Source organism: Hyperolius riggenbachi, chromosome 5 (assembly GCF_040937935.1).
Source record: "Hyperolius riggenbachi isolate aHypRig1 chromosome 5, aHypRig1.pri, whole genome shotgun sequence".
In the NCBI taxonomy this organism is placed as follows: Eukaryota; Metazoa; Chordata; class Amphibia; order Anura; family Hyperoliidae; genus Hyperolius; species Hyperolius riggenbachi.
The window spans coordinates 354,824,339-354,840,948 of NC_090650.1; the positions used below are offsets into that span (position 1 = coordinate 354,824,339).

The following is a 16,610-nucleotide window of genomic DNA, read 5'->3' on the forward strand; positions in this document are numbered from 1 at the left end:
GTTTAGGACCTGATCTGAAAAACAGCGTTGACAGATAGTGACAGGGAGTGATTGATGGGTGATTAGGGGGGTGATTGGGTGCAAACAGCGGTCTGGGGGGTGGGCCTTTTAATGGGAAACCAATAAGGTAAGTGGAGACTGGTCAAGAGCATTGCAATAGAATTATGTATTATCTGTAGGTGATACAGGGCCTTATTTGAAAAGCCTCTGTAATGTGCATTGCAATAGTCCATCCACGATGTAACGAAAGTGTGGATTAGACTCTTGGGATGGGGGGACATGGAGTGTTTAACCTATTTTAGTTCCTGGACGTAGAAACTACGTCCAGGAACCATGCGCGCTCCCGGCCCGCGGTTCGTTAGCCAGGCAATCAGTGAATCGGGCTATGGTGCCCGATCACTGATTCCTCTCCCCCGCTGAAAAAGAGACAGCTTCTCTCGGAAGCTGCGCTTTTTCTGGCTGTTACCCCCCCCCATGCGTCTCTATAAGCGTATGTTACACTTAGAGTGACGTCATGTAAACAAACTCATGGCCGCCATCTTGTGGCCAAAAAGTAATACTACAACTAAAAGTAAAAAAAAAAAAAAAATCAACACACATTTACATTATAAACCTATTGTTTACATCCCACCCTCCCAAAACTACCCAAATAAAATGTTTAATATATAAAAAAAAAACATTACAATAAAAAAAAAATAAAACATGTAAATATTAACCTAAGGGTCTAAACTTTTTAAATATCAATGTAAAGATGAAATATTTATATATTTTTTTTTTTATTTTAAACTTGTAAATAGTGATAGATGCAAAACGGAAAAAAATGCACCTTTATTTCCAGATAAAATATTGTCGCCATACATTGTGATAGGGACAATAACCGGAACATATGGGCAAATACAATACGTGAGTTTTAATTATGGAGGCATGTATTATTTTAAAACTATAATGGCTAAAAACTGAGAAATAATGCATTTTTTCCATTTTTTTCTTATTCTTCCTGTTAAAATGCATTTACAGTAAAGTGGCTCTTAGCAAAATGTACCCCCCAACGAAAGCCTAATTGGTGGCGGGAAAAACAAGATATAGATCAGTTCATTTTGATAAGTAGTGACAAAGTTATAGGCTAATGAATGGGAGGTGAACATTTCTCAAGTGAAAACAACGGAACACGAATGGGTTAACTCCTGTTACTTGGATGCTAGGAGGAAGATTTTACAACAGCAGATATTTAATTTCTGAAAGTTAGCTCACCATGAATGATAATAATCAATAATAATAATCCAAACATTTGTATAGCTCTTTTCTACTGTCGGACTCAAAGCACTCGAGACCTGCAGCCACTAAGGGCGCTCTCAAGGTGCCACCCTGCACTGTTAGAGGGAGTCTTGCCTTGAACTCCTTACTGAATAGGTACTGACCCTAAGATTTGAACCTTGGTCTCCCATGTTAACTTAACCAGTGCACTATCCAGTCATGTGGTAGTGTCCATGTGAATGAATACACCCAAGTTGTATACATGGCCCAGACAGCCATGTAGATTGTGCACACAACCTCCAGTGGGTCTAATGCCAGGTACACAGGATACGTTTTTCTGCTTGATTTTCCACCCGAACATTTTTTCTGCTCGATTCTCTTATCTTCCGCTGGTTTCTCTTTTCTTTCTTTTTCCATTCACTTCTATGAGAAATCAAGCCAAAAAACTATTGGAAGGAATATCGGACATGTCGGAAATTATCAAACCCATTTATCGGGGGTAAAAACCTATGGTTTATTCCCAGCATAAGACTGGTGCTGTTTTTCTGCCACGGACCTCCAATGACAAGAACTTCAGTTTTATCAGCTTTTAGTTTCAGCCAGTTGTCATCCATCCAATCCTGTAGCTCATCTAAGCAGGCATTTATGGCTGGGGTTGAATCTGTCACACTAGGTTTAAAGAATAAATATAGCTTGGTGAAAGGAGCATAGCAGTGGTATATCAGGATGTGTTTTTGTATGAGTTTGCATATATGCTGTGAACAGCAAAGGCAACAGGACTGAGCCCTGGGAACACTATACTTTAGTGGTTACTGAGACTAAAAAGAATGATACAAGCATATTCTTTGTCCTGGGAACACTATACTTTAGTTGTTACTGAGACTAAAAAGAATCATACAGGCATATTCTTTGTATTCTATTAGCCAAATAGGTTCAGAAAGAATAACCGGAGAACTGACATCAATTGCCTGTGTCTTTTTCCATAAGCAAATCATTGCAGCTATGGACAACGGCTTCACAGTTCTTTCACAATTGTAAAATTTCTGAAATCATATTGGAGAGGGTCAAAGGTGTTCTTTTTTTTTACTTAGAGTCTGGTTTCAAACTGGAAACAGGCATCATTTTCAATAGCTTTAGAAAGCAGATTGGAGACATGCCTGGAGCTGCTAATGGTATCGTAATGGAGTTGATGGAGAGTTTTTTTGGTAGAAGCCTGAGGCTTGCTTCCTTCAGAGAGAAAGGCACCTTACTTCATGGTAAGGAACAGTCACATATTTTGTGTAATTCCAGTATGTACAGATCAGAGTTTTACAGCAAGAACTGTGTTGGGACAGGGTTTTGTTGACAGGCAGGCTGCAGAGATCTAGGAGAATGTTTCAAGTATCTTCAATTTCCTTGGACTTAGAACATTGTTAGTTGTCAGTGTCACCGTTTCCATCATTTGGCTCTGCATTGGATTTAGATGCTGTATAATAGTTGACAGACCAGATAGAGGAAACCTTCACTGCATTTTTCTCACATACTTTTGAAAACGGGATTGTGGGTTTTTGGCAACATGGATTTTGGAAATTGTCATGAGTGAAACAATTGGGCTGGTTTGTTGTTGTTGTCTGCATTTGTGTTCACCTGTGAAATAAAGGATTTTCTCTTGTTCGTTATTACTGCTTTTTCAGTTGGAGGACTGGGTGGATGAATTATTTGTTTTTTAAGGACTGAGATTTTCTCCATAGTCAATCAACTCTGCCTTTCTTTAGCTCTTTATAGGGGTGTTAAACCAGTGTTCATGATGCTCCTGTAGAAGACTCTTGACCTGCCAGGAACTCTGCTGTATATTTGCACCATACAGTCAAGGTCTAGGCAATCCATTGAGGCTGAGGCTGTCTCTGTTAATTGTGTTGTCCCGTGCTCATTACTGAAGTTACACAATTGCTGACATACTAATGTAACATTTACTTTCAGCACCAATTTGAGAGCCAGGTCCCACAAATACTCACTTGTATTGTCCTTACTTATATTCTCCTGATGGCTTTTATTCCCATTCCTTGTTTATCCTTTGACCTTCCTCCCTCCAACCTGGCCTCTAACTCTAGTATAAAGTACTTCTGTAGTCTAAACCTTCAATTCCTACCCCAAACACTAAAAGCCAACCTATCCACGTAACATTATATCTCAGAAAATTCCTCCTGAACCCCAACCTCTAACATTACATGTATCTCATTCTGGTAAAAAGCTATACCAACTTGCCAGGTCTTTAGCTTTCCCCTTGAGCACTGGAAGCTGGTGCGGTGCTTACGGTATGTAGCCCCTACCTCTTGCTGCCGAGCGCCATGGTGTTCTCTGTATCTGAGATACAGAGTGCTACAGAAACGCCACAGCATACGGCTTCAAGAAGGGCAGGTCTATACTCCGGAAGTATCCTCTTCCATGGTGGTTCGGAGGACATTTGAAAGCAATTTGTTATTTACTAGAAGAGGATCCATGTAATGTATTATCTTAGCTGTTTAGTCTCTTTAAGTGATACTCACCTACCATCTTCACCACTCCTGTAGCCTGCAGTAGCACACAACTACTTTATATCCAAAGCAATGAAGCTAATACCCAGCATTTGGTTATACAAAGCCAAGGGTCTGCACCTAACATGTGTGCTTTACCCAATGGCTGGCGCTCAAGCCACTATTTTGCATTAGCTCTGCTGTAGAACCTGGTTCTGTACACTCAGAATAAATGTCCCACAGTATTTTCACTAGAGATGGCCTGAACGGTTCGCCGACGAATGGTTCCCGGCGAACTTCCTGGGTTCGTAATCGCGGATAACCGCAAACTTTTCCGGAAGTTCGGTTCGCCCCCCATAGTACATCATGAGGGTCAACTTTGACCCTCCACATCATAGTCAGCAGGCACATTGTAGCCAATCAGGCAACACTCCCTACTGGAGCCCCGCCCCCCTTTATAAAAGGCAGGCAGCATCAGGCTTTTCACTCACTCGTGTGCCTGCAGTAATTAGATAAGGGATAGCTACTGCAGACTCTCATAGAGAAAGTTTAGTTAGGCTCTTGTAGGCTTGTTAGCTTGCTCCTTGCTGATTCTTATTGCTAAAAAAAACACCCCACAACAGCTCTTTTGAGAGCTAATCTTGTTCTTGTGATCTATTTTTTTTCTGTGTGTCCCACTGACACTTGTGTTGCATAGACAGCCTTGCTAATTCCTACTGTGTGTGCCACTGCCAGGTCCAGCACATTCAGTGACTACTACCTGTCTGTGTGTGACAGGTGCACATTGTAATACCCACTGCATATACCTACCTGTTGTTCACTGTGCACCCACCCACCTACGTGAGTGCACGCAGTGTCACTGTGCCTGTCCGGTACCTGTCTGTGTGTGACAGGTGCACATTGTAATACCCACTGCATATACCTACCTGTTGTTCACTGTGCACCCACCCACCTACGTGAGTTCACGCAGTGTGATATACCACTCCGTGCATACCTATAAACTGCACCTGTGTGACTGCACATTGTATTACTCAAGTCAGTGCATACATTTCACTTCATCCCCCCTGATATGGACAAAATGGACAAAACAAGTAGAGGCAGAGGTAGAGGCAGACCCAGAGGAAGGCCACCCGGCAGGTCTGTGCAAGGTCGTGGTGATGTGATTTCGTGTGGCCCTGGACCAAAGTACAGTGCTCAAAAGAAGGCACGTCCCATCAACTCCCAATATTGTCAGGACGTGGTTGACTATTTAATACAGAACACCTCATCTTCTGCAGCCACCAGCGCTACTCCAAGTACCACATCCGCTACATTTGACAGTTCGCAGAAGTTATTTGGTGGGGAAATCACTGATGCACGGCCATTATTGTTACAACCAGATGAAGGCGCCAAGCAAGTTACACCACCTCATATGTCTCGTATGAGTTGGGTGGCGACACTATGGATGTAACGTGTGTGGAGGGGGATGATGAAGTACCTGCTGTTGGTGCAGTTTTGGAGGTGCCTGAGGCAAGCGATGCTGGGCAGGATGATTATGATGACGACGATGATACGGATCCCACGTATGTTCCCAATAGAGGAGTTGAACAGGGGGACAGTTCAGAGGGGAAGTCAGAGAGGAGTAGGAGGAGACGAGTTCCTGAAAGAAGCAGGGGGAGCTCGTCATCAGTGGCAGTGTCCGGCGACATATATCGCCACCTATGTACAGCCAGCCAACATGACCTTCAACGTCAGCTGCTGATGCCACCATAGTGCCATCACCCCAGGGGGGCTCAGCGGTTTGGACATTTTTTAATGTGTCTGCCTCAGATCGGAGCAATGCCATCTGTTCTCTCTGCCTCCAAAAATTGAGCCGTGGAAAAGCCAATACCCACGTAGGGACAAGTGCCTTACGAAGGCACATGGAGAAAAGGCACAAACTGCAATGGAAAGAGCACCTGAGCAAAAGCAGCACACAAAAGAAAAGCCATCCTCCTTCTACTCTTCCTCCTTCAGGTGCATCATCTTCAGACGCTTTCTCCCTTGCACCTTCACAGCCACCCTCCTCCACTCCGCCTCTGACCTTGAGCAGTCTCTGCTCCGCTGCCCACAGCACCAAGGGGTCTGTGAAGGAAATCTTTGAGCGGAAGAAGCCAATTTCTGCCAGTCACCCCCTTGCCCAGCATCTGACAGCTGGCTTGGTGGAACTGTTAGCTCGCCAGCTGTTACCATACAAGCTGGTGAACTCTGAGGCCTTCCGTAAATTTGTGGCCATTGGGACACTGCAGTGGAAGATGCCAGGCCGCAATTATTTCTCTAATAAGGTGATACCCAAACTGTACCGTGAAGTTGAGAGGCAAGTGGTGTCATATCTGGCACACGGTGTTGGGATGCCTGGTCTGCCAAGCACGGCCAGGGCAGGTACATTACTTACACAGCCCATTGGGTCAACCTGGTGACCGATGGCAAGCAGGGAGTACGTGGCTGTGCAGCGTACCAACTTGTGACACCTCCACGGCTTGCAGGCAGGCCTCCTGCCACCTCCTCTCCTCCTGCTACATCCTCTTCGCTGTCGTCATCCTCCTCCTCCTTGGCTGAGTGGCAGTTCAACTGTACTGGTGCTGCGATCTCCTCTCCAGCTACACAGCCCCAGCTCCCCTGGGCCTATGCTGCATGCCAGGTATGACGGTGTCACGCCATCTTAGACATGTATTGCCTCAAAGCGGAGAGTCACACTGGACCAGCTCTCCTGGCTGCTCTTAACAAACAGGTGGATCAGTGGCTGACCCCACACCAGCTGGAGATCAGCAACGTACAACAACAACAACAACAAATAACATTTGTAGAGCGCTTTTCTCCCATAGGACTCAAAGCGCATAAGCATGGCATAAGCACGGAAATGCCAGGCTAAACAGGTGGCTTTTCAGTCTGAATTTGAATAGCTCCAGGGATGTGACAACAGCAGCAATTTAATTTCCGCTTTGAATTTGGGAAAGCTGACACATGTACCCTGCATGGCACATGTGCTGAATCTAGTCATTCAAAGATTTGTGTCAAAGTACCCAGGCTTAGAGGACGTCCTGAAGCAGGCCAGGAAGGTGTGTGGGCAATGGGCATTTCAGGCGGTCTTGCACGGCCATGGCACACTTTGCCGAGATTCAGTGGAGAAACAATTTGCTGGTGAGACACCTCATTTGCGCTAGCCCGACTCGCTGGAATTCGACCCTCCTTTTGTTCTCTCGCCCGCTAGAACAGGAGAAAGCCATCACCCAGTACCTCTACAATTTCAGTAGAAGGACACAATCTGGGGAGATGGAGATGTTCTGGCCCAACAACTGGACACTCGTGCGTAATGCATGCAGGCTCAGGCGGCCGTTTGAGGAGGTGACCAACCTGGTGAGTCGCAGTGAAGGCACCATCAGCGACTTGATCCCGTACACTTACTTCCTGGAGCATGCCGTGCGTAAAGTGGTGGATCAAGCTGTGGAGGAGCGTGAAGAGGAACAGTTACGGGAGGAACCGTTGTGGGAACAATTTTCAGCAGAACCAGATGTTTCCTCAACACCTGCGGCAGCACAGAGGGGGAGGAGGAGGAAGAGTTGTGTGGGGAAGAGGAATCAGACTCGGATGATGAGGAAGGTGTTTCTTTGGAGGAGGAGGCGACGGCAGAAGAACAACCGCAGCAGGCGTCGAAGGGGGCTTGTGCTGCTCAACGTTCCCGTGGTATTGTTCGTGGCTGGGGGGAGGAGGAGGACTTACCTGACTTCACTGAGGAAGAGCAAGAGGAGATGGATAGTACGCCTGCATCCAACTTTGTGCAGATGGCGTCTTTCATGCTGTCTAGCCTGTTGAGGGACCCCAGTATAAAAAAAACTCAGGGGAATGAGCTGTACTGGGTGGCCATGCTACTAGACCCTCGGTATAGGCACAAAGTGGTGGACATGTTACCAACTCACCAGAAGGCAGAAAGGATGCAGCACTTGCAGAACAAGCTGGTAACTATGCTATACGGTGCGTTTAAGGGTGATGTCACAGCACAACGGAATAAAGGTACCACTGCCAGTAATCCTTCTCCCATGTCCACGCAGGCAAGGACAGGACGCTCCAGCGATCTCATGGTAATGTCAGTCATGCGGACATTCTTTAGTCCAACGCCTCACCTTAGCGCTTCCGAATCCACCCTCCACCAATGCCTGGTCCAGCAGGTATCTGACTACCTGGGCTTAGGTGTGAATGTAGACATCGTGAGCAGCGATGAACCCTTGGAGTACTGAGTGTGAAGGCTTGACCTGTGGCAAGAGAAGTCCCAATTTGGCATCCAACTTCTGTGTTGCCCTGCCTCAAGCGTCCTATCAGAAAGGACCTTCAGCGCAGCTGGAGGCATTGTCACTGAGAAGAAAAGTCGCCTAAGTCACAAAAGTGTTCAGTATCTCACCTTTATCAAAATTAATGAGGCATGGATCCCGGAGGCCTACTGCCCGCCCCAAGACAAAGTCAGTCCCCACACACAGCATTTCTGCCCGCACGCCGTGTGACTGCCGGCCCCAAGACTAAGTCGCTCCCCACACAGCACCTCTGCCCGCAGGCCGCTTGACTGCCTCCTCCACTACCACCAACAGGGTCCAGGACTCCAGGTGGATTCCTGAATTTTTAAGGCCGCTGCTAGCAGTGGCCGCTATATTAATTTTTCTGGTGCATGTACATGCCTGCCTAATTTTTCTGGCTGCACTGCAGCTGCAACAACAGAACAAAAGGCATGTACATGTGCCAATTCCCCTTCGTGATCATTACCTTGCCGCGGTGAAGGGGCTTCCGTATCACAATGAAGCAATGACCGCCGGCTATATAAGTGTCTTGGGGGGGGGCACAAGATAATAAGGTCGTTGCTTCATTGCGGACAGACCAAATTTGATCAGCTGGACAGTCACTGTTCTGTCATTCAGCTACCTCAGCCCAGTGACCATATGGGCTTGAAAACCACCTTGGCCTGCACTCTGGCCACGGTGCGCACCAGTCCAGCAAGGCCGTCACTACACAAACAGCTGTTTGCGGTGCGTTACACAGTGAGTTTGGTGTGTCAATGTGAAGCAGTACTCTAATTACACTCCCTGATTGATGTATACACATGCAATATGTTTTAAAGCACTTTAGGCCTCCAATTTAGCATTCAATGTGATTTCAGCCCTTAAAACGCTGCTTTGCGTCAAATCCAGATTTTTCCCCGACACTTTTGGCATGTATCCCACTCTGCCATGCCCCCCTCCAGGTGTTAGACCCCAACATCTTTTCCATCACTTTTGTGGCCAGCATACATTTTTCTAGTTTTCAAAGTTCGCCTCCCCATTGAAGTCTATTGCGGTTTGCGAAAGTTCGCACGAACCGCACTTTTGCGGGAGTTCACGAACCGAAAATCTGAGGTTCAGGCCATCTCTAATTTTCACCTAATAAATCTTAAGATATGATTTTGTTTACTTAGCTTCCTTTCTCATGCTATTTGTTCATTGCCACTTACAGTATCAACAATGCATTTATCCCAGAGGCCAGAAGTAGTTAACAGGTCCTAATGAAGTGTTTGCAGTGCTTCCCATAAATGTGTGTCACACAGGGCATTTTCATACTTCATGCATTACTTTGCAGCCAAAATGTTTAGTACAGTGTCTTCTTCACACCCATTGCTCTTTCATCCCTTCTGCTCAAAATACAAACACTTCACCCCCCAGCTGTCAGCAATGCCATTTACATCACTCCTTCTCTGTTACCATCTTCCCTTCCTTTTAGCCATGAATTATTCTTATTTCTCAGCTCTTACACATTCCTCAGCTTCTATTAAACAGCACTCTATCACATATACATCCCCTCCTTCCCTCTCTCGCCTCCGCCTACTACTACTACTACTACTGCTGCTGGGGACATATCACCAAATCCAGTGACCTACCCCAGTCCTCATTCTGCTCTGGTAAACTCTACATCCTGCACTAGCTACCTTCACTCTACCTTACCCACAAACACCTCTAACCTGGATAAGTTTGGAACTTAGAGCGACTGGCCAGTCGATGACAACTGCGCTTGCGCGACCTTGCTGTGTGCGTCCTTGATCACGCTCCTGTCGGCAGAAGTCCTGCGCAGCACGAGATTTTCTCATACTGTGCAAGCACAGAATGCTTCCGGCGATAGGAGGACACCCACGGGCAGGGCCGTGCAGGCGCAGTGGCCATAGACTTGTCAGTCCCTCTAAATCCAAACTTAGCTGCTGCAGGGCACAGGGTGGCACAGGGCGACTGCAGGGGGCTGAAGAAGCCCCAGGTAAGTGAAACTTTTTTTCACTTCGGTTTAGGTTCACTTTAAGCATTTCCTGGTGTCTGTCTAGTGGTACTTCCTTCCCTTTTAAGCAATGCCTGGTAGTCTAGTGGTACCTCTTTCCCTTTTAAAGGACCACTACTGTGAAAATGTTAAAATTTAAAATACATGTAAACACATACAAATAAGAAGTACATTTCTTCCAGAGTAAAATAAGCCATAAATTACTTTTCTCCTATGTTGCTGTCACGTACAGTAAGTAGTAGAAATCTGACAGAACTGACAGGTTTTGGACTTAGCTATCTCCTCATGGGGGATTCTCAGGGGTTTCTTTATTTTCAAAAGCACTTAGTCAATGGCAGTTGCTCCATCTAACTGTCAAAAAAGTGTGCAGTGGGCAGGGAGGCTGGCCAGCATCATTGTATAATCCTTGTCAAGGAGGGTCTTTATGAAGAATAAATGCCATGCTGAGAATCCCCCATGAAGAGCTGGACTTGTTCAAAACCTGTTGGTTCTGTCAGTTTTCTACTACTTACTGTAAGTGACAGCTAAATAGGAGAGAAGTAATTTATGGCTTATTTTACTGTGAAAGAAATGTACTTCTTATTTGTATGTGTTTATGTGTATTTTACATTTTACATTTTTTGGCGATAGTGGTCCTTTAAAGGTTCCCTGGTAGTCCCCTTTATCCCTGATAGTCTAGTGGCAACCCTCCTACACCCCCTCCACCTGAGATTGGCAGGTGGAAGCAGCTGTGTAAATATATACTCACCCACTAGGCTCCAACAGTTGGTTTGACTTGAGCTGCGTCTTATCAGGGCAGTTTCTAGGCAAAAATACACCCAGGGCGAGGGTGTAAAAAGTGCACCCTCCCCCATGGAGCCAGATATAGGTGCCCGCAGTACAGGTTAGATAGGTAGCTTCTCCCAGTATAGGTTAGATAGGTAGGTGCCCCAGTATAGGTTAGATAGATAGGTACCCCCAGTATAGGTTAGATAGTTAGGTGCCCCCAGTATAGGTTAGATAGGTAGGTGCCCCCAGTATAGGTTAGGTAGGTACCCCCAGTATAGGTTATATAGGTAGCTGCCCCCAGTATAGGCTAGATACGTAGGTTCCCCCAGTATAGGTTAGATACGTAGCTTCTTCTAGTATAGGTTAGTTAGGTAGCTGTACGCAAGTATAGGTTAGATAGGTAGGTACCCCCAGTATAGGCTAGATAGGTAGGTACCCTCCCCTAATAGTGGAGGGGGAGCCGCAGCTGCGGGGAGGGCGGCCTGACCTCTCCCTGCCTTCCTCTCCTGGGTCACCCTCCGTGCTCCCCCCTCCGGTGCAGAGTGCAGCAGGAAGTAAGTGAGCGGCGATCGGAAACAAGGGAGGTGAGTTGCTCTACACCGAATGCTTCCTGCTGCACTCTACACCGGAGGGAGAGCATGGAGGGCAGTCCGGGAGAGGAAGGGAGAAAGAGGTCGGGCCACCCTCCCCGCAGCTGTGGCTCCCCCTCCATCATGGCGCCTTCCACCCCCCTCCCTCAGCGCGGCCGCAAGGGCCGTACAGCCCTAGAAACGGGCCTGCATCTTATCAGTCGTTGGTTGCCTCTTATCAGTGGTAACACCTTGTCTTTTTCACGTACTTGACAAAAGTTGTCCAACTTCTTCAAGTTGTTTGATAATCGTGCATTTAAAAGACTTTTGTTGAGCCTGTGTATGAACGTTAAGCCCGAAGGTTTAATTGTTGACTATCTTTGATTCTTAAAGGGGAGGTCCAAGCTGGTAAAAAAAAAAATGAACTCTACTTACCCGGGGCTTCCTCCAGCCCCTAGTAGCTAAACTGTCCCATGTGCTGAGGATGACCTCGGCAGGTCGTCCCCTACTGCGCCTGCACGAGCGCCTCTGTCAATCAAGTCCACGTGGCCGGAGTGCACTGCGCAGGTGCAGTAGTTCTGTGACTGCACAGTACACTCTGGACAACGTGGATTGGATTGACAGCTGCGCTCTCGCAGGCGCAGTAGAGGATGGCCTGACGAGGCGCCACCGGGGTTCAAGAGCCAGTGGCAGAGAGTGGAGATGCAGTCGATGCTTACTCATTTTAACCTCAGATGGTAAAACTTGTTGTTCTGCCTAATGAGGTCATGCAGAGATGAACAGGGAGAGTATTTATAGTTACCTGTTCCGGATGCTGGACCACTTCTTCTCTTCATCCACCTGCGGCATTCAGGGCCGGTTCGACACTTTTTGCTGCCCGAGTAAAACTTGTGAGGATGCCCCTTCCCCCCCGCCCCTAATTTGGAATGATTGCACAGTACTCGATAATTTGCTCTGCTTCATTTAATGTTCTCACATGACATGCTGCAGCTCAACACAATAGCACACTGGCTGTGAGTCTGTGACAAACAAACTGCTCACCCTCAACCACTCCACTCCTCCTCAGGAAGGTACACACCGTACAAAAATACTGCCCCTGAAATCTCTGCGTCTGATGCGAATGTTTCACCTTGCTTCATGAGAGAACCGGCCTTGGCGGCGCTACACTCCCGACATCCTCCTCTGACTCCCGGTCACATCACATTTCAGTGTTCTCCCCAGGCTCTTTTAGCCGTGTGCTCCACCCGGCTGTCATCGGCTCACCTCCTCCTTTGCTGTAAGCAGAGTTGCCCTGCATTTTCATCTCGTCCCACCCGGGTGCTTTTTCATGCCACCCGGCTACTATTTCATGCCACCCGGCTGGAAAAAAAATTCTGGGGAGAACACTGCATTTTATTACATGTTATCAGGGCTCAGAAGCTCAGCAGTGCAGCGCCACCCGGAAGAGGAAGAGGGGTAAAGGAAGATTCTCTTTCATCACCCCTCTTCCACCATCAGGTGGCGCTGCACCACTGACACGATCCACATGTACAATATTACTTCATACATTATGAAGTCAGTGGTTGCCCATTGTAAAACCTTTTTTAACCCTGATTTATATTCTGAAATTCATCACAGGTGGCGACATGTTTAGTCTTGTCAGGTGCAGCTCTCCGGAATGTTTAGTTACTGAGAATTCTGAAGCCAGTACAAAATATACCTGGTTTCCCAGATTTCTCTGAAGGATAGAATTCAGGCATGGTTAAAAATCCCTGGGAAGGTGGGGCTACGTTCAATACAGAGCAATATACAGATATAAGAATTGTTGAAACTAGGAAACTTACAGTAATAGTGGGAATCCTGAATAATGTACTGCATTCTACTCTGTCACTAGAGTGCCTCTTTAACCTATTGCCGACCGAGTCAAGCCGACAGGCGTGGCCGCCACGGCCATGCCTGTCGACTTGACACGGTCGGCAGGTCCCCAGGACCGCCTAACGCCGATCGACGTAAGGTCCTGAGGGCCTGTTTTGCAAGAGATCGCGCAAAACAAAAATATAAACAACAATAGTGAAATGTAATACAAAATAATCACATAAATATTTACAATAAATAAACAAACAATCTTGGGGGCAAATCAGACCACACCAACCAACAGGAATCTCTGTTGGTAGGGAGAAAAGGGGGGGGGGGGATCACTTGTGTGCTGACATGTGTGGCCCTACAGCGATGCCTTGAAGCTGCAGTATAAAAGGTAGAAAACCGAGAGCCCAATATAGTGTAGCTTGTATTGGAGGAGTGCGAATGATAATGATGAAACGTAAGTATTGTACTTACAAACCAGGGTTACCTCCAAGGTAACCACTGAAAAGGCAGGTGGGGAGACCAAGCCTGTCCCCACTCAGGATTAAGATGTCGCTCTCTGTGGATAGAGGAGAAAAAGAGGGTGTACCACCCTTTCACCAAGGGTGGATTATTGATGTGTAGAGCTGTACAGAGGCGCCAGTAGGATAAAAGTCACTAAAACGTTTAAAACGTTCGGGATGCGGTGGTGGACCAGCCAACCCGAAACAGACACAGGTACTGTCGATTCAAGTAATAAATAATTTCTTTATATACTCCAAAGACAAGTTGCAAAGCGTTTCACGGGCAAAATCCCGCTTCCTCAGGCAATAAACAACTGGAGTAATACACAGCACGGAGTCCAAAATACGCTTGGCACCACAGAGGTGTTTTGGACTCCATGCTGTGTATTACTCCAGTTGTTTATTGCCTGAGGAAGCGGGATTTTGCCCGTGAAACGCTTTGCAACTTGTCTTTGGAGTATATAAAGAAATTATTTATTACTTGAATCGACAGTACCTGTGTCTGTTTTGGGTTGGCTGGTCCACCACCGCATCCCGAACGTTTTAAACGTTTTAGTGACTTTTACCCTACTGGCGCCTCTGTACAGCTCTACACATTGAAGCTGCAGTGGCCTATTTCTTGAAAAATGGCCTGGTCTTTAGGGGGGTTTAACACTGCGGTCCTCAAGTGGTTAACACTCTCACTTTGCAGTACTAGAGTTGACATGGTCAATTCCCAGCCTGGGCACTATGTGTAATACATGGAGTTTGTATGTTTTTGCTGTGTTTGTGTGGGTTTTCCCTGGGCTTTCAGATTACCAGAGGTTTCTCTGCAAATGGACACTTTTTTTCTCTTCAGGCTTCCCAGGGACGGGCACTCCTGAGGCCGCGGAACACCTGCAGCGTTTTCCTGAGGCTGAATCTGCATTCTTGGCCGGCATCCAGATGAGAACAGCTAACTGTCGGCAATGGGGAATCGCACGCGTCATGCAATAAAAAGCAACAGAGCCGGCTATTTTTTCCCATTGCTCTCAGTGCACTGCGATTGTGCATTGAGAAGCATTATGTGTGTTTTTGCAGGCGTTTTCACATTGAAAGTGTGACCCCTGCCTCAAACAAAACTTCCTGCAGATATAAAACTTACATTTTTGCTTCTAGATGAAGTTCATCAGAAAGGCACAACCATCCCTAAGGAGACACATATTTTGTAGCGGCTGGTCAGCTGCTTTAATGCTTGAAGCCTCCCTATGGGTAGAGTCTGTTCCTGGCAATATATTCTGGGAACAGGCCAATCTTCCCACCCAGTGTGCTATACCAGGGCTGACATGTGTCTTGATGGCTGCTACAGTGAATATGATCAGCTGCCTTGTTTTATTATACTTGAAGTAGTAGAAACTTTTGTAAAAGATGCTGTTTACTTCTAGCTAAAACCACATTGCAACATCTCTGTTTCTCTGTATCCTAGAGTCTCAACACATAGTTCTCATACCACTGAGGGTACCTAGGATGGTTTCAGCAGTGCTTAAACTTGTCAAGCAGGAAGTAGATCAAATAACCTTGATAAAAAAAATGAGCACACAAAACAAGAGTAGGAGCCCAGTATAGTTTACTATGTCAAGAATGTGGGGTAGATATTAAAGAGAAACCGTGACCAAGAATTAAGCTTCATCCCATCAGTAGCTGATGCCCCATTTCCCATGAGAAATCTATTCTTTTTCTCATACGAATCATCAGGGGGCTCTGTATGGCTGATTTTGTGGTGAAACCCCTCCCACAAATGATGTAAGAGCCTCACAGCCCTGAGGTCTTAATATCACACTGTGGGAGCCTTGTTGCATTGTGGGAAATAACAGCTGTTTACAGCTGTTTCCAACTGCCAAAAAAACAAGCAGCATTTCCTTCTACTTTCATCATCTGCTAGCAGTAAAAATGTTATCATGTGATAAATGTCAGAATGTAAATCAGGGAGAGGAAAGATTTTACAATGGGCAAACACTGACTAAATCATTTATACATAATTATTGTAAACATGAAGAACTTTTTTTATTACATTATTTTCACTGGAGTTCCACTTTAAACCGGAAAAAAACAGGGTTGCCAAACAGCAACCACCTTTCAGCACGTGTCTGTGTGGAACACCCGTTCCGCACTCGTGTTAACAACTGTTCTCTCTAAAGTATGGTTGTTCCCTCTTTAAAAATAAAGGCTGCTGTCTCTGCGCTTTGCAGGAGGGTGACAGGAAGTAATGACTGAAAGGTGTCCAAAATGTATAAAAATAATAAGGTAAGAATTTATTGCACAAAAAAAACAACGCGTTTTGTGGGCTGCAATCCCACTTTCTCAGATCAATAACGTGCCTGTATAGCAATAATATCAGAGAACCTCTAGGTGCCTCTATTGCTATAAGGGCCCTTTTCCACTAGCAGTCGCTAGCGTTCGCGCTGAACGCTAGCGAATGCTGAATCGCAAAACGTAAAAAATTATCGGCGATTTCCCGACGTTTGCGACTGCGATTTTGCTATGCTATGCACTGCATAGCAAAATCGCGGCAATAATTGCTTCGCCGCGAGATCGCGATCAGGTCAAAAACGAATCGCGGTAGTGGAAATGACCTACCGCGATTCCTATGTTAAAAGAAAACTGTAGCGATTTGACAAATCACTAGCGGTTTGCGGTTTTGCGATTCAGCCATCGCAAATGACGTAGTGGAAAAGGGCCCTTAAGGCACATTATTGACCCGAGGAAGTGGTATTGCAGCCCACGAAATGCGTTGTCTTTTTTTGTGCAATAAATTCTTCTTTTGTGCATACAGGCTTAGACTTCCCTCACTGGGTAAGTAGTTCTTACCTTATTTTATTATTTTAAAATATTTTGTACATTTACAGCACCCCGAGAAGGCCCAA

General features: G+C 46.2%; 1 protein-coding gene across 1 annotated transcript in view; it reads left to right on the plus strand.

Annotated features, from left to right (window-relative positions):
• Positions 1-14,655, plus strand: part of LOC137517769 (NXPE family member 1-like) — a 126,376-nt gene extending 111,721 nt beyond the window's left edge. Inside the window, exon 7 of the mRNA XM_068234801.1 lies at positions 14,567-14,655. The gene's annotated coding sequence lies outside the window, so the exon portion shown is untranslated. The remainder of the gene's footprint in view (positions 1-14,566) is intronic.
• Positions 14,656-16,610: the final 1,955 nt, after the last annotated feature.